General features: G+C 32.0%; 1 protein-coding gene and 1 long non-coding RNA gene across 2 annotated transcripts in view; one reads left to right on the top strand and one right to left on the bottom strand.

The window, feature by feature from the left end:
• The window catches only part of LOC139781680 (acetylcholinesterase-like), a 98,278-nt gene that overhangs the window by 44,729 nt on the left and 27,205 nt on the right, over positions 1-26,344 (bottom strand).
• On the top strand, positions 14,671-16,365 carry LOC139781682 (uncharacterized). Its single transcript, XR_011720623.1, has 2 exons — positions 14,671-15,642; positions 16,097-16,365. It is a non-coding gene; the product is annotated as an uncharacterized lncRNA (long non-coding RNA).

The raw sequence follows: 26,344 nt of genomic DNA, 5'->3' as shown, positions 1-26,344 counted from the left end.
AATAATTTCCCCAGCTTTGTGAAACATTATTTATTCGCTATAATACGAATATGCTTATTTTTCTTTATCACAATTCTCATCAATACTGAGAAATATTTGATTTATTTTCGAGAGATATTATTGCTTCTGACTATATGAGAAGAGAAGAGAAGAGATTCATCTCGATCTAATAGCTGTATTGACGGGAATCCATATAGTTCAAACGCGAAAGTTCCGCGTTCTGCCGTATGAATAGCTACCACTCTGAAGTTCTAATTGACCGAGAGACAATCAAAGCTGTGTATCGGAGAGTACCTGGTAAACATTGTGGCCTGTTGACGACCAACTAACGCAGGATGAACGAATGCACTGGTAATGTAGTATAACCAACTGCTAACTCGTGGTCAGGGGAAATGCATTGCACCGTATGCATCGAGTTTCCACTAGGTTCCAAACCATTTAAGCGTCAAATGTAGCTATGGTAAATAATATCTCAGCATCGTCAATACTATTTCTTGTATCAAACGAGAAGAGAAGCAATGTGATAGCAAAATTCATGATAAATTCGTGATGTAGTTGCAATTTTTCAATTAAAATATTTCTTTGTATCGCGCTTTACCAAAATCATTATAGTTTAATGAGTAAACAGACGAATATAGGTACGCCACCGTTTGAAAATCGAGTATATATACCTACTATATTTTTACTAACAAAATCAATAAAAGCAGTATCAATGATCTGCTATAGATTATATTCGATTGTAGTAATATTAGAAATATAAAACTTTATTTTAGATTTACACACGCGGATATTAACAGATTTATTTGCAAAAAGTTAATCTCTATTTTTAATTATAATATCCACTATCGTTAAAGTAAAAAGAATTAAAAAGTTGATGTCATGAAAACTGTTGGATATTTTTATCATCATTTTTAATATTGAGTTATTGATAACATAAATCAAATACTTGAAATTTGCGTGATATCTCTAGTTCTATGGCTTTCTACATCTTTTTTAAGTTCGTTGCACTTTCCCTACATATCGCCATTTTATGAAACTGGATGAAAAAGTCATGATACAAGTTCTCTATTTCTGTCTTTCCTAAGAATAAAATAGGGAGCTTTACTTTTTTTTATTTTTAGAATAACATGCTATAAATCCATTTATTATGTAAAAGAAAAAAAATCAATTTTTATTTGTAAAATTATTGTGAATTTTAAAATGAAATTCACAATAAAAATAAAGAATTTGCGCGCCTCTTTACTTTTTTCCCCCAGGATGTAGATTTCATGTACATATGCTTAATATATATAAATAAAAATCTATTTTTTTATGTTTTTAATTTTCTTTTATTTATAATAATCTTATTCGTTACTTTACTCTTGAAAATAACATACTTAAAGAGCAAATAACTTAAGTGCGTTACGACACGCTATACAATAGGTAAGACCGAGCTAAATGGCTAAATGGCTCCAGAGGTATGTTGCTCATGCGCTTCTTTTCAGTACTTATCTTGAGAGGAACAGTAAATAATACAAAAACGCGAAATGGTTCTTTTAGCATAAATAGATAAGTACTTTCCCCTGAGTTTCATTAAAATCGAAATAATATTACAGTTGAGAATAGAAAAAAACTGATTTAGTAGTAGCAAAGTAAATTTTCGAGCCTCTCGAAATTTTGTATTAATATTCCCTATCGTGGGTAAATAAAGTTAAGCGACGTGTTACTATAGCTAGATTCTAGAATAAAGTTTCTTGCAAGTGTACGATATACCGTTTCGGATAATAATTTAGGTAATGCAATTTTCATTCATAAAAAGATTGAAATAGAGCATATGAACGAGCAGAATAAGGTCGGCCCATAATATTAAGGCTAGCGCCGCGCGCCGTGGCAATCGGACACACAGCCGAAGAAAAACACGCAGTGAAAGTGTCATAACATTCCCCTTACCGCTAATTAAACCTTTATCGTGTACCTACTTGTCACTGTGAAGTTGGCACCTCATTTTCAAAAATCGGAAACTTTATCTATCGAGAACTGTCAAAAAGTTGATCGAAACTGCCTGCGATTCATGACTTTACTCTTGTGTGCGGTGCCAGCGGTAACAGTAAAAAATTGTTAAAAAAATATTTCGAAGCCGGAACTGTTGCTAAAACCTATAAAAACTGTTGGAACTATGCGAGAACTATCGAGAACTGTCAAAAAGTCAATCGAAACTGCCTGCGATTCATGACTTTACTCTTGTGTGCGGTGCCAGCGGTAACAGTAAAAAATTGTTGAAAAACTATTTAGAGTCCAGAACTGTTGCTAAAACCTATCAGGAACTGTAGAACTCTTCGAGAACTATAGAATTCCATGATAAAAATCAATTTTTTTGAAACTTGAGGTGCCAGCGGTCAGATTAAAAAATTATTTAAAAATACTTAAAGACCAGAACTATCGCTAAAACCTATCAGGAACTATAGAACTCTTCAAGAACTATAGAATTCCGTGATAAAAATAAATATTTTCGAAACTTGAGGTGTCACGGGAAGTTAGCACCTCATTTTTTTGAATCGTTATATTTTTATCTAAATCGACGGAACTATTTATGAAATCTATCAGGAACTGTAGAACTATTGTGGGTGCAAATGGAACTCTTAATAAAATTTCCGATTTTTGAAAATGAGGTGCCAACTTTACACTGGCTACCTACTTCTCGTGTGCTCCGTTAAAGATTTATATGTGAATTTGGTGCCGCAAATGAGTGAACGATAACGGAGAAGATGATAAGATCTGTATCAAGTATCAAATTTGTACATATTGCATACATATACTTGTTATCTTACGCCCTACGCTACTGGACAACTAAATCTCAGTACCAGGGCAAGATGACTACGTTGCTGCATGTTCGTATTTTGGTTATTATGGTTACAAAACAAAATAAACGATTAACAAGATTGTGACGGGCATTAACACATAGAAGAAGGTTGTCTCTATAATGTTTGTACAAGCAGCCACAACAATTAGTTGTCTGAGAAGTTATAACTTTGAAATTCTGAAATATGGGCTATTTAGCCCCGGGGTCTCCTCTACATACCTAACATATATTAATTAAATTAATAATTGTGCGAGAACATGTTAAATGTAATAAAACGCAATAAATGTTTAATAGTTTTTAAATTGTAATTTGTAAAATCCATTTCTTGTTAGTGTGTCAAGCAAGTATGTCAAGCACAATTATTTTCCGAATGTGAAACTATATCTATATATTAATCTTACTCTAACAATAGTAAATTTGGAAGTAATTTATGCGAAGTATGTATGTATAGTGGAACGTGAATACGTGTTCTTAGCTACGAGCCCGATTTCTATGCCGAGCACAATCAGTTAATCGGCTTGTCGGGATGGTCCTTTGTCCTCCTCCTTAGCCAAGCTTGACAGTTTGCGGTTTGTAGTTTGCAAACTTTATCGGAAGGAAATTCACCACACCTCTTTGAACACTCGGCACACTGATTTCTCTTGAGGTCCACGATAATTATAACGCCACTGAAAAGTTTTATGCTATTAACTGATTATATACCGCGACATTATAATATTTCTTATTAGATTCGCTATATAACAAGAAATTTACATAATTGAACTGCAATTATTTATATTTTTAAAGCTCTCAGATTTTTATACTAGAACATCATAACCTAAACAATTTAAAAAATTAAAAATGAAATCGAAACAGATGTGTATTTGATATATATATTTTTTGTTTTGGAAACATTTATCACAATGTTGTACTTTCATTTTTATATAATTTTTTTTATTGTTTGTACATTCTTTATATTTAATTCAATGTCTTATTATGTTTTAATAATGAGTATTTAACACATATTACTGACTTCAAGAATCTATATATATTTTTTACCGCTGAAGAAGACTTATTATTGTTAGTACAGTCGAAAGACGTACTAACGTTCGGAATTATTTAATTAATCATATTTCATCATGTATAAATATTGTATATGATATTTGATCTTTACATCCTATTGTTACTCGTTTTTGGCCGTTCTACTTATTCATATAGTTTTACTTATATAACGAGCGGATAACATTAGTTTAATTCTTAATTGTATACTTTTTTATAGAGTTTGATAGCTTTTTAATGAATCTACAATGCTCGTTGAAGAAACTTTATTAATATTGTCAAACTCTAGATAACAAATTCCAAGTCCGATAATCTTCGCCACGATAAACGTCGGGATTTTCCAAACCTTCGAGATCTCGAAATTACGGGAGTTTCTCGAATTCAACGAACTACCTAACCAATGTCGGTATCTTTCAGTTATTAACTTGCACCAGATACGATTTAAAGCCGACCTAAACAAATCTTCAAAATTTGAACATTTTGAAAGCTGGCATGTGAACGAGATACTTATAAAAATTATTGCCTTGTAAAATCTTTTCTCTACATCTTCTTTTCCGACATAAAATAAAGATTTGCCCATAAACGTATATAATATGTATAATAGACTGAGCATTCCCATTAAAGAGCTTCTGGCAAGATCTGAAGGACAGAAGATATGCTTGCTGGGATTGTTTCCTTGTTTCTCCACCTTTCCTTCTCCCCACCAACGACACAATTAGAAAAGGTTAGAAAAGGAAAGTGTCCCAGCAAGCATTTCTTCTGTCCTTCAAATCTTGTCAGAAGCTCTCCAATTGCAATGTTCAGTATATTATACATATGCGTCTATGGATTTGGCTTATCCAATGTTGCGGAAATGGCTTTTAAAACATTACAGAGCTATATTCAGCTCAGTAATTTGTTTGCGATAAGATAACGCGATATTACATCTAGAGATGTAGAAATATAGTAAAAATGCTCAATATTTCGTGGATTTGTGGAATTAAGTGAATACGAGCATGAAAATAGGACACCTTATACCTTCACTTTGTTTGAAAAACAAGAGAAACCTTTGAAATGATTAAAAATTTTCAAGTTTACTTGTTTTTTCTCTAATTTTCTATATATGTATTAGATATGGATTACGCATCAGTAATACTTAAAAGTTTAAAATAAGAAAAACTGAGTCAGCAGTTAACTCACTAATTTAAACTTACGAAACCATTTGGTTACAATGCAAACTCTTACGGTTCAAACGGTACGAACCTTATTCTAATCTTATTACAAACAATATATACTGTACATATTATCATACTATGTCATACTGTACTATACATATAATACACTTATGTAAATAATAATTTCTTTGAGAGATAATAAATATGTGAACTTGTTAAAAGAATTGCTATGTCTAGCTAACTACGCAAGGAAATAAGAGAAGTTTATATTATAAAATAAAATGATAAAATTTGAAAATGTGTGCGTGTGTGCGAGCGTGTTTGCGTAAATGTTTTCATATTCAAATTTTTAAAGAGTCAAATGTTTATGTAACTTCTACATTTAACCAGGTTTCTAATACCCTACATTTTTGCCAAATTGACTCCTAATGTTTTAATTGTTAAAGATTTGTATCCCGAGAATTTTTAAACATAAAAAAACTTAAATTATCAAAATGGTAGAAATTTAGAATATTTAATTTGCAATTATAATTGCATAGTTAGATTAGCAATATCTTGAATATCGGAATTCTTTCAATCTTTATATTTTGGTAATGCATTTTTCTACAAATATTTATGTTATAATGTTGAAACATTTTTACATATATGTCATTAAACAAGTCTGTAACTTTGAGTTTCTGTATTTTCGATTAGATATTAAATGATTAGCATATACATATAACGATCCACGTGAAAACGCAGAAATCGTCAGTCAATTACTCGGAAAGTCCTATCTATCGTGGAAAGTCGATATCTGAAGAACACCGACTGAAAGCACCGCTTTTGAATACGATGCCAGCAAAGTTTTCTTTGTCAACGAATACAAATGAAGGAAAGAGACTGTCGGCTATATATATACCGGAATCATTATTAAATACTAAGGAAGCTTCCGTAACCCAGTTTTTGATACTTACTTGGTTCGTAATTTTGAATATAACTTTGAATTGGAGGCCTATTTACCCCATTATAAATATTATAGTTTAACTTGCTCGAGGTGAATAGGAAGTATTCAAGATGCCCGGTAATTAAAATAAAACTAAAATTATTTATTAAAAATACTCACATATGTATGTGTGTGTGTGTGTGTGTGTGTGTGTGTGTGTGTGTGTGTATGCACACATATATATAAATACTCTCCAGAGTATCCTTTAAATATTTTGAATAATAGTACTAAAGTAGGTATATATAGATGTCATATTTATTCGAGATATTTCGATAAACGCAATAGTATTTTGATTTTCGACACTGCTCACATATAAAATTTTATATAACGTAAATATAATAATAGTTCACTTCAATTATCATTAAATCTCCAGTTTTCCTTCGTTTAAATTAAAATGATATCTTCAGCACAAATTAAGTCGGAAATATCGATTGGTCACCTCCGCACCGCTCGATATAATTCAAAGTCGCACAAATTCGAGCGGGGTAATAAGACTGCCCTGGGCGATGTAACGATGTAAAGGGTTGTCAACTAATTACATCGGTAGCACACTCTACTTAATATCGGTAGGTATTAACGGCCATCGAATTTACCAGGGGCGATAGTATCTGAAAACGATACCCATCCCAAGGAATCCGGTCATGAATTCTCAACCCTCCGGGTTTCTTGGTAATAGATTCGTACACGAGCATCATTACACCTTCGGTTATCCTATTCTTGTTTTAAGAGACCTTTGGCATGAGCATAACTCACCAGAAATCGGTCAAGAAACCATCGGTTTTAAATATGTAACGCTTTGGATTTTGACTTGCGAATTAATAAATTCGTGATTTTCGTCTCATTACATATAGGTAACTAAAGATAATTAAATAAACTTATTACGATCGTGAATCTCTCTTGATTGAAGTGTACTATAATACTATGCGTGCTATTGTGCAATATCGTACATTCTAATGAAAACGAAGTAAGTCGTTCATTCTGTACAGTCATTACATTTTGTTTAATTTACTTATAACTTTTAACATTTTAAATTTTAACGCCTCGTGAAAATAAAAATAATTTAATCAATTGCCCAATTAGCATTCATATTATACTCGATTCAAGTATAGTGTAATTCTTAATAACAGCAATTATTTTTTATTATAAAGTCACATATTGCGTTTGATTTATACCTATTTTGAATGAGCAATAAGTGTTGGCTGATTTTACGAGAGTCGGTACGAAATTAATATCTCCTAATTTTTTTCTTTCGAATCTGGCGTCATAGAAAATTTTGCGTTTCATTGATTGTGAGTTGTTATTTGAAGTCTCTAGTTGCATTATGTCGAGTGGTGTTGTGATCAGTTACGTTAGTGTGTCACACAAGCAGTTTGAACTGGTATGTGTTTCAAATGTACGTAACAGACAAGGGCGGTGATTGAATTTCTTACTGTGCTATTGAAATCCATTCGTATTTCAGAAATGGTGTTATCATAAACATTTCTGAGAGGCGAATGAATTTCAATGGCTGCGTTCAGCAGAAAAAGCAACTCAGCAAGCGCTCAGTAATCTTTTAAAATAATTGGACCTTGGCTTAGTTGCCTTAGTTCTTCCCTGGATTCAAGTGTAGAAACTAGACACTAATCGTAATAAAGAATCATCAAGAGCGCCAATTTGAGCTGCTTCCTCCGCTGAACGCAGCCATTGGAACTCACTTCTTTCACGGTAAGAAATTCAATCACCGCCCTTGTCTGTTACGCACATTTGAAACACATATACCAGTTCAAACTGCTTGTGTGACACACTCACATAAATGATCACAACACCGCTCAACATAACGCAACTAGAGACTTCAAGTAATAACAATGCAACTCATTCACGGAGAGAATTTTATATTAAATTTTACTATGCTGCCGCACCAACTGCGGACCATCAAGACGCCACAAGTTTAAATGCTATGAACATAGCATTTAATGCTACGATCATAGCATTTAATGCTATAATTATAGCATTTAATGCAAGAGAAAGAAGAATAAAATAAATTTAGCTCTCATCTTTGCACACACTTCCATTTACTTGTCTGTCTATATATTTTATATGTCATTTCCTGCTCCATTTTTTGATTCATTATACCTACATATTTTTCGATCGTTCTGTCACGTATTCGTAAATAGCTTTTACTGTAATTAAATTTTCCATGCCAAACATAGAATCGTGAACGAAAAATCAATGGATTCTTGCTCGATAACTCGTAGCACATCGGAAAACAAATTATCTTATTTCGAGTAGCTTCTCTATTTAAAGAGTGATCCAATCAATTATCGTATAAAGGATCTAACGCGATGTAATTCGAAATACTTCTATTGCATATCATTAAAGTGTTTATCATCATCATTCTTTTACATATTCGAGATTTTATGGATCAGATAATATTACTGATAAAACGAAAATTAATGATCAAGTAAAAGGAGTTATGGGAAATTCGAACATTGACTCGAAATAAATAAAATGTTCAAATAACTGAATATTGTTTTTAATGATAAATTATAAGAACAAAGAAAACTCATTCAAATTCTACAATTCTACATTATTGCACACTATTGCAATAAGATTATAATATAATTCTTTTTACATAGACTATATTTACTAACAAGGAATATTAAAGTATCTGGAATTTTTTAATATATATATTTTTAATATTAATGTTATCTATGTGAAATATAATTTTGTTTTGAAAAAAAATTACTGAATGTATTAAAGTCTTTAGAAACCATATCTTTGTATTAATAATGTAACAATAAATTAATAATTAGATAATCAGTTTTTCTAAATTTTTATAAATATTGTAATTATGACGAGATTTAATAAATATTGACTTTTATTAGAGCAACGTGGGGTATCGATACATCAATTTCATTTTATTATGGGGAGATATGTATTACCTTTATACTCCTATCAAGAAAGATCTATCGCTACAACCACATATTGCTTTGTACCTACTAGTCTATGTCTATACCTTCTCATGGAAAGTGGATTATGATATATTTACACTCCTAATGTAATTTTCTATCTTTCTCATATATCACAAGAAAATTAAAGTAAAACCGACAGCAACGAATTTAAAGTGTTTTATATAAAATAAAACAAATTAACGATGAAAGAACCAAATACATCAACAAAATATAAATTATAATTAAAAGCAAAGAATGCCATCATACACTGTCATAATGCATATAAAAATTGAATATGAAGCTAATTCTAAAGAAGTTACATATTTCTGCTGAATTAAGTATTACTTATTCGCGTATTGTACACGCGCGCACCCACACACACACACACACACACACACACACACACACACACACACACACACACACACACAAAAGAATATTCGCATATTATTCTTTAATTTATTTATTGTCAAAAAGAATCATGATAAAAACAATCGAAATATATTTAACAACTCATAAATGCCAAATTCTATTACTATGTATATTCTTTCTTTTTATATCCAAAATATTTGTTTGTTTTTTTTACCAAAAAGACGCATCGTTCCATTCTTGATTTAATTGCAAATGTCACTGGTATTAGAAAGGAAGAATAATGATTTAATTATACCATCCGAATTGCTCGACACATGTAGAGCCATGCTTTCCTTTCTGTGGTGCATTCATTAGATACGCGGTAGGCGATCGCTTTCAGAGAATTACATGGGTATAGTGCAGGATTGACCACTTGTAGCTGTAATGACGGCTAAGCCAGGTCGTAGCATGCAAATATCCTACTCAAATAAAGGTCCCATCAAGAGCCTTTTATGGAGTCTCCGAAATTGGTATGCAGAAAAGACCGAACGTCCGTTATCGTTTAGATTAATTATCTCAAAGTTAATCGTAAATTCCGGACAATGAAAGCGACCAAAAATAATCAAATCGAATCTTTTGTTGCTTATTTATCATCTGTGCATATTACTACTACGTGTTTTACTGACGTTTGGTTGATTTTACCCAGTAATTTATTATATATAGTAATTTTTTATATAGTAATTATTGATTAATATCCAGAGCACAAATAATTAGCTTGTATGCATTTATTTCAATAGCAAAAGAATAATTTCTTAATAACTGCATAATAGTGTCAGTGTGGAGGCAAAATGCTTTTTTAAGCTTTCTAAAATATTAATGCTGTTATATTAATTTTGTGTGTGTGTGTGTGTGTGTGTGTGTGTGTGTGTGTGTGTGTGTGTGTGTGTGTGTGTGTGTGCGCGCGCGCGCGCGCGTGTCATTATTATTCACAATTTTTCTGTCCAAAGACATTAAACTTACTTACTGGAACGTGACGGAACAAGTTGTTCACATGAACAATATGAACATTGCATGCCGTTAATTCTAAACCAATTCTAAAAGATAATCAATAAAAGAAATCTTACATTACTGTTTCCTCCGGAATTAGCCAAATAAAATTCGGCAAGAACAAAGGATACAAGACAATTACAAACTATTCTGGTATTACACTAATTTAATTGCACAAATTAAAAGTTTAATAACAAAAAGATATAATCTTGTTAAATTATTATTTTCCGACAAATATAATGTTCAAATCGATCTCCGTAGTAAAATCTTTACATAAGTAAAATCTGCTTTCTCGGCAGGTGAATCGGGCAAGCGCGAAAGTGACACGACAGCTTTCCATTATCAATTAAAGCGTGACCGGACCGAAATAGTCCGGTCGAAATGATATCGAAAGGAGAGCAGGACGAAATGAAAATGAAGAGAGAGAGAGAGAGAGAGAGAGAGCAAGGATGGTAGGAGGGAGAAAGACCGAAAGCTTGGGAATCAATTTTATCATGAAAGTCTGCGGTGGATACGCGGCACTACGTATTGGCGTGCGTCAGAATCGTTTACCTGTTCCAGTCGATGGAAATTGGGTCAAAAAAAGTCGTAAGATATATAAGTTATAATCTTCGAATCTTTATTTTGCGTGCCTAATAGATTCCAGTTCAAACGAATCATTTGTTCATACGAATCGTGGAACATTCGGAGAAATTCCATGTTAGAACGTAAATGAACGTTCAAGGCTGGCATCGTCGTTGCTATAATTCGCCAGAAAAGCGATCACCGATGATCGAGATGATTGCATGACATAATTGTAATAACTTGAGTTAAAAATACTGCAACTGTCTTCTCTTACTTGATACAATACTTGATACAATAAAGAGCTAATATATATCGGATACATACCAATGCATGGACCATCGAAATCAATTTAATCCTTAAAATAACACGATGTTCTTGTATCTAATATCTAACACTCGCCATATGCACGAACATTACATGCTCCTACATTACGCTATACTTTCCACGTTATCGTGCCGTTAGATAAATCTAACGTGACCGTATATCACGCATAACTCAGATATACCTCGAACGTAAGCCAAGCATAACTCAGATGCAATTCAGATATAACTCAAACGCAGACTCTTGGGTGACTCAGATTTAGCCCTGATCTAATTCGTATCTAACCCACATCTCTCATGTTGAACTCTATCTCTCGCTCCCTAACCGAAAGACATTATTCAGACTAAACTTATTGTCACGATTAACTTGGATTACACACAGCATAGCAAGTCACCTCTGGGCATTATAAAAGAACTAAGCTCTACGCGGTATATTATTTGTTAGATGTGTGTGTGTGTGTGTGTGTGTGTGTGTGTGCACGCGCGTGCGCGCTTACGCTGCGCATAAACACATTGCAATTTGAGGAAATTATTTTATGAAAAATATTTCTATCTTATCTATCATTCTCATATTGATAACTTTAATCTTTAATCTCGATTTGTCGATAAACGTTTTTTGAGCAATTCTTTGACGGTTTGTATGTACTAACTTTGAATATATTCACTACTTAGCATTTTCCTGCGGTATAAGAAGATTGTCATATTTTTGATATCTTAAATAATATCGTAAATGATATAATAACCATTTTACATTAATCTACTGGATGTGACGAGTAAATCAATTATCAATTATCGTATCTGCACTAAGAAAAAAGTTTTCTGCATTTTAGTAAATATTAATTTGCATACAACTGTGACTCCATTTACTAAAATGCAGAAATTTTTTCTTCTTATTAGTATATTTTTTTCTCAGTGAATACACATATACTAATAAAAAAGGAAAATTTTCTTTATTTTAGTAAACAGAGTCACAGTTGTATGCAAACTAATATTTACTAAGTGCAAAAAAAAATTTTTTTACTGTGAAATTCACTCGATTTCAATTTTTATTTTTGATATCTTTTTGAACATTAAATAGCCCAATTTCTCGAAAACGGAAACATATACACTTAAAAAATGTCAGTATTCTTTCCCAGCAATCTCGTGCCACGTAAAAGGTGTTATGACAATAAAACAAGCGTCTACTGCACACTTATGTTACCCTTGTGTAACATAAGCGGCATAAAATGAAACGATAGTGTCCACGAAATAATTGAGCGAACTATCTCCTTATTGCGTTATCTATTCATCTGACGCCATAGATCCCGGAGATATTCGCCAAACCCCGTACTATTTTGGACCGCGCCTTGTCCGAGCCTACGACCGCATAGAACTCATATGAACTCTACACTCTACAGATGTGAGTATGACCGCAAGCATAACATCACCTAATCTGATTCATCCTGTTCAAGCCCTTCTGCTTCGTTAGAAAGTGCAAACTCCGTAGTAGCAATCAGAAATCCAATATACAATGAAACCACTGTTTCATTAGTCTCATCATGATGTATATGCATGTGCATTCTCATGAGATCACGTCAAAGATGCGACGTAGTCGTGAGACGAGCGAAACTTTCGATAGTCTTGGACTTTTAAAAATATTTGATTAATGTGCATTTCTTATACCAATGTAGATTAACTTTAATCTCGGTTTAAGTTACTTTTTATCTTTTTCTAGTTCTAAGAATTAAAAAAAGATAAAAAGTAAATTAAACTGAGATTAAAACGAATTTACATTGATAGAAATGGACATTAGTCTGAAGACATGTGCTATTTAATATGTATATATATAAAATATAATATAATATGTGTAACAATTTAAAAAAGAACAAACGTCGTTATTGAATTGTGTATAATTAAATTTAATATTATAATATTATGATAAATTCACAAATTACACATGTATTGTACATGTGTAAAATCAAGAATATAATTAAAAAATCAATTAAACATTTTTTTCTTCTGGAGGACTAAGTGACCAGAAATAATATCCAATTAGATATTTTACTTTTATAATGCTTTAAGAATGTTTTGAAAACGCAACATTTTGTGCCATTTTTTAGAATTTCGTATATTGAGTTATATATTGAAATTTAATTGCCCGTACTATCAAATTATCTCTAAAGTTGCACTGATTTAATTTTTCGAATTAATTTCGCGAGTAAATTTATATACAAAGAAAGGGGAAGTCATTTTATCATCACTTGAAGGACATCACATATATCATGCGAGATTAATAGATGTCAACTCTTTCATAGACAATTATGCAAACAGACAAGGTTTAAAGAGTATCATAAAAATTACGTAGACATATAGCTGGCATGTAATCTAACGATAAGTTAGAAAGAGATTTTAGCAAATAATTAGATAGACGCACACATATTATGTACGTGAACTGATGTGAACTTTATATTACTGTGGAACACGACAATAAGTTGTTGTCTTGAATATATAGTTAAGCATCCATTGGTTATGGAAAGTAAAAATTTAATTCTTTATCAATTGTTTATAAATCAATTAGTATGAAATATAATATATAATGAATTTAACTTTGAGAAGAGAATGCCAGAGTTACTTTACTGTTTTTATCACAGAATGCTTTCTCCGGCTGCTATTAATTGAATAAATAATTCAACGATTGCTTGTACTATTTTTCAAAGGTAACTGTTCCTTAAAACTTGCTCTTTAATTTTGCTCACTAATAACATTTTAGATTTACCTTTAAAGTGACTTCAACATATTAAAATATATGTTATTTCCACGCTCTGTATATTACTTTAAATATTATATAAAAAATTGGTTATATTGGTTAATAAATATAATAATAAATATAATAAATATTATAATAAATATAAATATATCATACCGACGCGCGACCCCGCGGCAGATACAACGTGAGTCGAGTTAAGGGCCGAATTGAAACGAGCGAACCGTATGCGTATGTTCGAAAATATACGCTCGCGGAGACACCGCGCGCTTGCGATACAGCTCGAAATACAGCGTAAAATTCCGTGAGATGCGAATGCAGTTAAACGGTCGACACATATATATCACACATGTCATCACTACGCCTCGTTATTCTAAATCGCGCGCGCGATTCGCGTACTCTGTACTCACATTAAATCCCACGATAATATCCGACGATTCTCGACCAAACGTACACGTTAGTCCAGCACTCCAATCGTCTTCTCACTCCCGTGTGCGATAATAGTCCATTATTCATTGAAACACAAGAAACTTATTATATTCGGCGTACATTAATCCTGTATTCACCTCACTCCGATTAGTCCGATTCCCGTAGCCGCGCGAGGCGCGAGGCGCGAGGCGTGTGCCGCGCAACGGCCAGCGCGCTTCGGCCATATTCGTGAGTCTGCGCGAACGACGAAATTCAGTGAATTCAGTCCGAGTCGGTCGCGCACACGCGACACACGGAGTAGGTATCTGCGGTATCATCGTGATACTCATCACGGCACATCTCGCGATGTAATAGCGCTACGCACGGAGCCGCTCGCTCGGCTGCCAGGCTGCCTGTCGCGATGTCGCGATGTCGCGATGTCGGTTCGAGCGTTCGAGCGTCGGAATGTGAATGATACCTGACCTACCGCAACCGCGCGATCGATCGTAGCGAGCCTAGCGGCGCGCGGCGCACGAAAAACAAAGTCGAGCACCCGCATGCCAACGCGCCAACAACGGTCTCGCCGTCGGCAATATTTAATTATATTATTTACCTGATGATAACGTTTAAGGCCCGCGCGGGCCTTGAGGGCCTTGGCACATAGAAAAAAACTTAAGTAGTAAAACTTAAGCAGTAAGAAATCAACGGTATGGATTCGCTACCGCTTAGGGCCGTGCTTTAAGTTCTTGACTGTGATTGGCTGATTTGCTTACTGCTTGAGTTTTACTGCTTAAGTTTTTCTATGTGCAACGGCCTTTAAGGTTCCACTAATTGAAAGTTGCCATTTATATAGTGTCATTAGGTCGATAGACTTATCGGTTGAATTATACTAGGCCGTATTATAAATTCGATGAAATGACACTATATATAAATGGCAACTTTCAATTAGTGGAATATATATTATATAAATTATAATAAATATAATAAATTTAAATTATATAAATTATATTTTATAAAAACGCATACCCCGTGTACGAACGACGACGCGTGTATTACCGAGTTATACTGGGCTATCCTGGGCCCATAACCTGATAAGGATAGAAAGAACGAAAATCTCTTATTAGGGAGACAAACTTTTATTACAAGCGAACGATCGCGATATAAACTCAACGCGACACAGAGAGCATCTGCCGGACGGTTAGACGCAAGTGTCACGCACGACTCCTTTGAGTATATAATACGATATAGAAGGCCGCTCATATCGGAGTAATTATTCCCAGAGACAATTATATCACGCAACGCTACCGCTAGGATGTGCATATTGCTATATCTGAGAATCACATTTCCAACAAAAATTTATATTAAATATTAAATATAGTGAATTCTCTCTTAAAAATTGTTTGTTATCGTGTGTTATCTTTAAAGTTAAACACAGAAGTTTTTATTTAAAAATATAAGCTTGATCTTTATTATTGTGTCATTTATTAATAATTAAGCCATAAAATTCATTCGATACCAATAAAGGGATTTTGCAATTTTTACAGTGCTGTGGATCACTAACCTAAATTTTGTAATCCATGTTGTATTCTCATACCTTGCAATCGTTACATTTATTAATGCAGCCTCTGGCCTCATTGCTTTCGCAAATCTTATCTTAATGAGATCCTAAATTGATTCTGAGCAAAATGGAGGTAACGCTTGTTTCTCCCTAAATCCACAGTTGTCCGGAATTGCAAGGCTGATAATACGTGGCACATTCAATCAAAACTACGATCAGACATAAACCACGAATCCGGAGTAACCCATATATCTCAATATCTCCGTGATGATACTAGGATGGACATTGGACATGTTTAGCAGCATTCGCACCAACGGGTTTCACACCACTTTGTCTCCACGGGCGTGTTTCTGCAAGGACTATTCTTGGCTATAAACGTGTTTCATTAAATGCATAAATACACAGAAATAAATCGTTTAAATAAAATGGAACGTACGTGTGTTATAACTTAAAAGAAATACAAAAATTAAGTGCAATCTTCTATTTTATATTTGTTCAGGTTATATATAAGTCAAAGGTAATGATAGAAATTGAAATGTTAATAAAATAACATTTTAGTAAATTTATAAATCTTTAAATTTTTTGTTCTGTATTTCTTTGGATCCAATATCATAAAAATTTTCAGGTCTTTATTGCTTTTAGTTTATATTGTTTATAATTAGAATTTTCATGCTTGAAAATTGCGGAATTCTTCAGTTTTTGAATCTAAGAATCTTAGAATCTTTAATATTCAATCTTTAAATCATTAAGGTTTTAGTTTATTGAATGCGCGTGAGCTTTTAAGAATCTTAGGAATTTAATTTCTTTTAATCTTTTGTGTGCTAAAATAAAATTTAATAAAATGTAAATTTCTTGGACATTCTAAAATTTCTGAATATTTTAAAATCTCTCTAACAATAAGTCTTCTATTTCTTTCTACTCCTAAATTATAGGATTAGCGGTTTGTAATAATGTTGTATAAAATATTTGATTAATCGTTCTACGGTTTCATAATTTCATTCAGAGTTTCATAGTTTTATTTGAACTCCCTGAATTAATTCACATACTCTAAGCCTAAGCTATTCAGATTTTTATATTTATGCATCCTCACAAATATTTAAACTCGTGAGTATTCTAAAACCTTAACCCTTCGCGGTCGCTAGGGGTCAGCATGATCCCATAAATTTTTCAAAACAGAATTACACTAACGATATTACACTTACTTTGCAATCTTTTTTGTTAATATTAAATAATTAACCAAATTAATATTACGGCAGGTTTTGCAACATTTCAAAAAGGTAATTTTTTCAAATCAAAATAATGAAAACTGTAAATACGGCAGCCGATTAAAGTCGATGGGGTTTGCGTTTTTTCGTTTTGACCCCGGTGTGACCATTATAAAACTGTAGATAAGTGTGACCACGAAGGGTTAAATTTTTGCATTAGGTATTGAAAATCAGTCTTAAGTATAGATATAGGGTGATAAAAGCAAGAGAATAGCTAGCGATAGTCGAAGATTTCATTTAGAATAAATAACGCTTTCAAAATATTGTATTAAAATTCTACACTTGATACTTGTCTTTGAAGATACACGCAATTCCAGGATATTATTTTTGTTAAGATCAGGCACCACATTTTCGCTATTATTAAGTGACAAGTAACAATCATTTGCAATAATAATTAATTATTGCATATATGTATGTGTATTTCACTCGTCTATTATAGAATCATACTTGACAAACAAGTTATTAGAAGATCCGCAAACTATAAATAATGTTTCAAGTACATATAGAAGATATATTTACTCCTAATATACATATATATTCCACCAATAGATTTCCTAAAAATAATTTTCAACATGTAATTGGAAAAGTAATAGAATTAATAGAATTGATTGAATTGAAAAGTATAAAACATAGAAACAAACAATGAAATAGAAACAAAAAATATAGATGAACTTACGTAACACAACGTTACCATACGAAATAATCAGGGGTGCGTTCGGATTCCTCACCCGAGTGTTGAAAATCTATAGTGCACGTAACATATGCTATAGAGTTTTTAGCACTCGGTTGAGGAATCCGAACACAGCCCAGGAAAGAACCAAATTGTCCACAGCAATTTTTTTCAACAAATTTATAGCATGGAAGATAAACGTTTATAATTTTTTTTATTATTCTTTAACGTTTAATTTAGTTTGTTTTGCAATTTTACATTAGGGACGATATATATGATTTAATATCGTAGTTGTATCATAGTTTATCCTAACACTAAATATATCCTGCTTCAATTGTTGATCCAAATTGTGTTTTACATACATTCTCATCCATCGCAAAATAATATTGAAAAGATATTACATAAACATAATAAAAGTGCGAGAGATTGATTACTTTCTGATGTACATAATGCAGATACTGGGTATATGGTAAACTCAACAAAACTCAGACTTTATTAAAAATTTATAAATTAAAAATCGAGAGAAAGAGAATTATTCCCGTAAATTAATCTCTACAACAGAAATGTTCTTCAACGACTAGAAATACGCAAATTGTCACTTCGGACCATTACCATAGAAATTTGCATAATTATTAGCAATGCGTTTACCTTGACAATGTCGCGGTCTCGTCACGAAAAGGCAAACAAGATTTATAAAAGTTTGAAAATTTCTAACAAAAATGTCGTTTCCATTAACCTGCAGCTGTACCAGTCTGCAGTTCGCACAACAAGTGATTGGTGCGTGAAATAAACTGCGCGCATGCAGCATTTCACAAACAGAGACAAAGGGTGTTTCTGTCGGCAAATAGCATTACGTGAACATAGATGCTGTAATAGCGACGCATGTGAGTGCACGCATAAAGAGCGCTGAAACTGAAAAGCTTGAAAAAAAAAATAATAAAACCCTTGAAGTACTGCCATTAAAACACAATTCATCTTTGAGGGCACGCAATACGTTCTTGATAAATTATCATTATTGTAGTATATTATTGCTTTATTTTGTCGTGATTCTATATTTCTTGAAAAAAGAAGAAAGAGATAAAGAGAGGGAGGAGGAAAGAGAGAAAGAGAGAAAGAGAAAGAGAGAGAGAGAGAGAGAGAGAGAGAGAGAGAGAGAGAGAAAACACGTTTAATTATTTCAGATAATGTCTATAATGAACAGACAAAGTAATTGAATGGTCGTTTTTTCAGAATTATGCATCGTTAAATATTACAAATTAATAATGAAGAGATAAGTTTATGTAACGTTCATTTAAAGATTATCCACGATAATCTCCGAATATCCTTCGGATTCAGAAATCTCCTCGCGAGCAAATGCTGAGAGCGGGTGTTGAGTTTATAAAAGCTGTGAATAAATTGCGAAGCTTAATTCTATCTTTTCATATTCAAAAGTATCATTGACGATGGAAAGATTCTAATTGTAAGCAGTGCGTTGGAATACAGAAGTGCATCCGTTAATCAGATATCGTCTGCATTACCATTCATTGTCAAATAAGTAATTCAGAAATTTGACAAGGATCATGATTTACAAGAAATCTTATGGTTCTTACTTGTAAGTAAAAAAATAAATTTTTTCTATTTAAATTTTAAAAAGGACAAAAGAGGTAATTGTATATATTAAATATTTTAATTCCACAAATATAATACTAAATTGAATGTATGTATAACATTATGTAATCTTCTTGTAGTGAATTTGTGCAAATTAATCACGGTTCTCGATCGGAACAAATCGTATAAAATTATAAGTTATACGTAAGTACCACGCATTCAAAAGTTATAAGAAATTTTTTGACGTATAATCGAAAAAGTCGGCAGGATCTTCAACTCACATCGATTGTTGCTGCAAAATTAAAAAAGCTTCGTGATATCTGTCGTGCCGTCCTGTACATAACAAAGTGCTTTCGTCCTGCGCATGCGACTGTAAGAATCTTCAATTCTTCCATCCATCATTATCTGACTTTTTACTGGCTAGATCGATTTCACGAATTTCCAAATCAAAGTTCTCTTTCGGCCGAGTGATGCTTAACATCATACGTAAGACATTTCCACTGATACTTTCGATGTTGTATGATTAACTCATCAAAACGTTTAGTTAACCTTCAAACAGTCCTCTTATTATTACATTCTTTAAATATCTCTCTAAATATTGGTTAATATCTTATTGATCAATCACCAACGTTGCTATCAAACATAAAAGTTTATTTTTAACAAAGGCAGAACAAGCATATGATATATGGACGATCAAAGTCAAAATGCCCACTTTTTCTTCAATTCCCGATAACTTGATTTTAAAAAATCAAAATTAAAATCTAAAAAAAGGGATTTTGTAGGAAAAACTTCAGGCTTCAACATGAAATATAGTCAAAAAAATTTTTCCGGCCCTTTTTGTGCGCGTGACCCGGCCACAATGTGATAGGAGAAAATGGTGTCTAAAAAAGGGCCGATTTCTGCCCAAAAAAATGTAGTATAAAAAGAAATAATGTTGTTTGTAGATTTTGACCTCTCAAATACGAAAAAGCTATTAAAAAGTTTGTGGTGTATCAGGAACACCTTGAAAATCAAGCAAAAATATGACGTATAGAAATTTGGTTGATGTATAGAGTATAGAGCTAATCACAAAACACATCCCAGTAAATTTTGGAGGGCGGGAGAAGGAGGGGTGTTTTGAGTGTGTGTAAAGGAAAGTGTAAACAAAACACACTGTGTGTGGGGGGGGGGCTCAAGTAGGTTACATAAAGTCAGATTAAAGGGACTATCATAAAAATGCATGCAGTGAAACGGATGGCGTGTTTATATTTGGAGAGTAGGGATAAGAAGGGTTATACATCTGTGATTTATAGGGGAGATGGTTGTGTATGTGTGTGTGGGTCTGGATGGGAGAGTTAGATTTAATTAGGTCAGATTTAGTAGATCACCATTTCTCGTAGACTAATTTTATTATGAATAAAATTTCTAATCTTGCTCAAAATTACTAGTTATTTTAACTACCAAATATATAAGTATATATTGCATATTTTTTGATACTTTGCGATCATATCTCACCGTAACCTCTCAACAAAAATATTAATTATTGTTATAGGTCTTTGAAAACGTCTCAATATCAGCTACAAAATTCTATTATCAAAAATAGGGTATTCCATTTAAAAAACATTGAAGGTGACTCTTATATAAACTTAAAAAGATAGATTTTTTTTTATTTCACCATTATTTGTTCCCCTATACAACTTTTGTTTAAAAACATTTTTTTCTAAAATTAAAAATAAAAATTTTGGCGGATCATTGTTTAAAATTATATATCACATATAATCATCTTTGTAAAGTTAACACTGGCCATTTTCAGAATTTCGATACATTTTTATATACATTCTTATATAGTATCATAATTATAAATTTATTATGTAAACTAAAATGTTCTATAGAGTTCTCAATACGTATAAAAATACAATATTAGTACAAAAATGTCAATATTCATCTATAAAAACAAAAAATTGTATGCATAAAAATTGAATATTTTGTATTTCACCCCTTTCATTCTATGACGAAAAAACAATTACACCGTTCGAATCCATATCAGCAAATCGCGTGTAATTAAAATACATGGCCGCTCTTGTTCATTGCGGGTAAAAACAAATCTGGAGAAAGCTGCTTTATGTATTGCTTTGAAGTGCAAATTTATAACATGGTGGAAGTAGGCAGCGGAGCAGATAAAGGAGGATGTGATGAATGGATCGCGCCAATGTAAATCTAGCAAGGTGCGATATACAGAATAGAAGAGCGAATATTCCGTGAAGTACATTGCACCAATTTTTTTCAAAATATTGCATCGCGATAAATATGTGACATGCGCGATTAAGAATATTTGGAAATGAATATTACAGTCTTAATGCAACAATACAATTGCATTACACGATACAATTACGCGATTCAGTGCTTGTTCGAAATGTTGTAGATTTATTTTAAAATCTCTGCAACGTTCATAAGTCTTTGTTTCTCATTTGCACTTTATTTTTTACTTTTAGAGTTTACAGTTATATGGCACAAAAATATTATTTCGAGAACTAGGATTACAATAAAATTTGTTTCTCTCTCTTTCACAATGTCATGTCTTTCTTTTTATTTAGATTCTAAGTCTGCATTTTTTTTTTAAAATCCATAACTTAAGTATGGGTAGAGATAAAATCTAAAAAAAATCATGGAAGCTACTTTCATTTAGTATGAAAACACAAAAAAATTTCGGCCAAATAAAAAATGGTCGAGGAAAATCCTCGGTTGATTTGGCATGGAATGCTCCATATATATATATGTAATTACTATTATTTATTTTAACCCTTAAATGCCACACCTCTCAAGAATCTCGTAAATGACACATGGGGTCTAAAAGACCCCAGCATAAAAAATGTCTCTTTACTTATTGATTTTTTGATATTTAGTTATGAAAATTATTTTCAATGTTGTTCAAGGCTTAGAAAAGAGAATAAAATGCTTATATTGTTAAAATTTCAATTTCAACATAGTATAAAAAATTAAGATCGCCAACAGTTAAAATATTGGCTCCAAAATCAAAAAAATAAAAAATAATAAATAAATAAATATGAGCTCCATTTTTGGCGGGAACATTTGAAAATATATCATTCTAAAGGGTCTGGGGTCCGCTGGACCCCGGGTGGCATTTAAGGGTTAATAATTATAAAAATGAATTTTTAACGACGCACATTTACATATCACAATCATATATTATATTATAACAATAATAAACGAATTAAACCATTTCTCACCTAGAAAGTATATTATCTTGACACGATTTAAATGTGACTGCATAATTTTATAATGTCATAAGAAAAGTAAATATTTAAAAAAACATATAAATAGAAATTGAACAGCTCTACCAAAACTGATGGGGCGCTTTTATTTATATTTATACAAAAAGAGGAAGAAAACACGTATAGTTCATGTATTAGGTAAGTATAATAATATTCAGAATAAAGCAAAACAATGTAACGTCTCTTTCTTTTTCTAAAGTAGAATGTTGAAGTTTTACGGCAATATGATACAAAACACTAAATTTACCGTAATATAGTTCTTCTAGAATTTTCTTGGTATCATAACTTCAGTAACGGACGCCTTTTAAGTTTAGAATATCATCATGCGACGCCTCGAGTAGTTTCCCAAGCAGAAACTTTACTCATGAGGCGCATATACAGATTTTCTTAAAACTCTCGAAACTTGCCTGTGTATTATAAATTGCCGTTTAAACGGTGTTCCTGCAAGAAATTGCTAGATTCAGAACAATTACTTAAAAACTAAACCAGTGGAATATTACATTCTGTAATAACAATATATTCATTCTATTCATCAGTAGAAAAATAAGTGTAATCGAGGGAAAACATATGTATAAGAATTATATAACATTGAGAACTAACAGGAATCATAAATAATAGTTTTTACCTCTTATATTCTTCAATTTATTACATTTATTTTCTTTTCCAAAACTGCAGTATATCTTGATTATACATATATCAAGATTATACAATTATAAAGATTTAATTGTTTAATAGTAAAAGATTTTCTTTATTACCGAACCAAAAATTTCTTTATTTGTATATGTTTGTATATAACATGTAATAGAAAATTAGATTCGTGATAGATAACATAATTTTGCACAGTTGGAGATCTAATATATTACATAATAAATTATATAATATAATATATAAATATATAATATAATTATATAATATATTATATAATATATAAATATATATAATAAATTATAAATGAAACACACATATCGTTATAAAAAGAAAGTAATTTTTGCTACAATTGAACAGTCAGAGCACGACGTTCTCCATCTTTCTAGAGCAATGAGAAAACTTTCCTAGCGCGATATAATAACCTGGTATAACGCACGTTGCAAACGGACAATGGTGAAAACTTTCTGCTATTAATCCCTTCAGAACACTTGGAACAATCATCTAACAATCTTTCAAAAACTTCTCTCTCTCACTCTCTCTCTCTCTCTCTCTCTCTCTCTCTCTCTCTCTCTCTCTCTCTCTCTCTCTCTCTCTCTCTCTCTCTCTCTCTCTCTCTCTCTCTCTCTCTCTCTCTCACTCACTCACTCACTCACTCACTCAATAGGTTTCCTAATAATTAAATGTATAGAATGTCACTCATACTTCAGAATAATCGCAAATATCCAAGTACATATTATTCAAGCAAAATATCCAAGTATATTATCAACCTTGCTTGCAAATTACCTGCTGCTTATTACAAATTGCGAACTAGAATATAAAACATATTTATAGTATAAATGCTAAGGTGCAAGTAAAATTAGATATATTGGCTAATTTAATTACAGTGCGAAGATCATCTCTACCAATAAGTCAAATGGGAAGTTAGAACACTAAAGACAATAGTTCAAATCAGTATTGTTATCAAAGTGTGATTGCCGCTAATGTAATCACTCACATGTGACATACCTACTCAATTGGCCCTATGCTTCAATCAGATTAATATCAACTATTAAGACAAAAGGCAACGGAATAGCCAATGGATAGTTATCGCCATTGGGTATACCTATGTAGATCTCTTCAACGAGAATGATTTACTTGTCGACCAAATAAAACGGAAGATTTTTTCATGCATCATTATTTAACCGTCGTAATTGTTTAACACGTCTGTTAAGTACAATACAAAAATTGCCTGCTTTATTTACAAAAATCATCAAATCATGTCCAAATTATTGATACATTTACTTCATAAATTTCAAGTTCCAAAATGTCGAAATTGTATTTTTTTTTTCAAGTGTAATTTTTTCACCGACATCTTAAGTGTCATTGAGCTACAAAAATAGAAAAATTATAAAATTTTGTAATATTTAGAAAAACAATTTTACTTCACAAATATTACAATTATTAGTGTGTTATATACATATATATGCATTATATTCACTATTATATCTCTTTACATTGACTTCTGATCTCGTCTATAATATGTTACGATATGTTGCACAGAGAATCGATTGCAGTTTGCAAATTACAGTTGCAGATAATGATAATGCCAGAGAATTTAAATAAAATTTTCTTTGTTGTGGAAGACGTGGAAATTTATACATCCATTTGTCAGGCATTTCGAGACAAAACTTTACATCTCCATACATTGTCCATATTTTCTGAAAATGTTTTATGCACGCGTAATGCAAACGAGCTGACGTCACGATCACAAGTATAAAACACCTGGAATGCACATATAGGCAACGGGCTCGAGAAGCGGGGAGTAGATGCATTCGTGCAATGCACTCGTGTTTCGTGACTGCGCCTGCGACCGAATCAACGATTTCGCTTAGAGCAAGAGAAATCTACTGTAAAGCGTAACGTGTTCGCGTGTTTTCCAATAACTGTGACGTTTATGGCACAAAGCTGACCTTGATCACGCCTAAACGCTCTCGGAATTGAAATTGCCGAAAATGTTCTTTCACTTCAGTTCTATCAGAGATACGCGTTAACTGCGAACTTGGACCCTGTCTAGGAACAATATAAAGGAAGAAACGAAAAGAATTTTTATAATAAATGTGTCCCATTATCTACGAAAGTAAAATAACAATATTTATATGTTATGCATTACATTGTGCTATTCAAAAGAAAAAAAATTCCCGATTAAAATTACATATACATTTAAATTTTATTCTTAAAAGAAAATTGAAACTTTTTCACACACAAAAGTTTAATTGTGTGTGTGTGTGTGTTTTTACAACTGTTCGTAGAACAATTTCACTTACGCATGTTTCTATTTGCTATTATTAGCGAGATTACAAGGAATTGTGAGTTAAGACGGTTTCTTATCGAGTCAAAACGTCAATTACCATGACGCAAAACGACAGGATAATCTCTCAATAAAGCAACCCCTCGACGACGACGACCGGTGTTTCGTCATGCTATGAATTTCAAGAGTAAGACTATAAACAGTCGTTACGGAATCGTATAATGCCCTCTACACAAGTGATTCATTGCCGCTGATTTAGGAGTATTTTACTTCAATTAAATGAATCATTGTAATCTCGCAATAGTCATGGCAACACAACTTTTAAGCCATCTTTGATAGTAGTCTCTGACAGTAAAAGAGAATCTATAAATTATCAATATTATTATTATTATTATTATTATTAAAAACTTCTCAATTCATAATTAATAATAAATTGCGTTAATAAAACTGTACTTGTTGTAACATTTAAATGTATGTTGCTATTTGTTGCCAATTTATTAAAAATTATAAAAATTCTTTTATAAGATTTCTTTTTATCAAACAATCGAATGTGGCTCAAAAAATTGCTTATATGACACTCCATATATTTTGCATGGACTTCTATTAAAATGTATAAATAATATAATAAATTATATATATGTTATAGAAGGAACTTTCAATGAAAAGTTTAAATTTACTTGT

Source organism: Temnothorax nylanderi, unplaced genomic scaffold (genome assembly GCF_030848795.1).
Source record: "Temnothorax nylanderi isolate EJ_2023f unplaced genomic scaffold, tnyl_v1.0 TNYL_tig0354_pilon, whole genome shotgun sequence".
Classification (NCBI taxonomy): Eukaryota; Metazoa; Arthropoda; class Insecta; order Hymenoptera; family Formicidae; genus Temnothorax; species Temnothorax nylanderi.
This window is presented reverse-complemented; position numbering and strand designations above follow the sequence as displayed.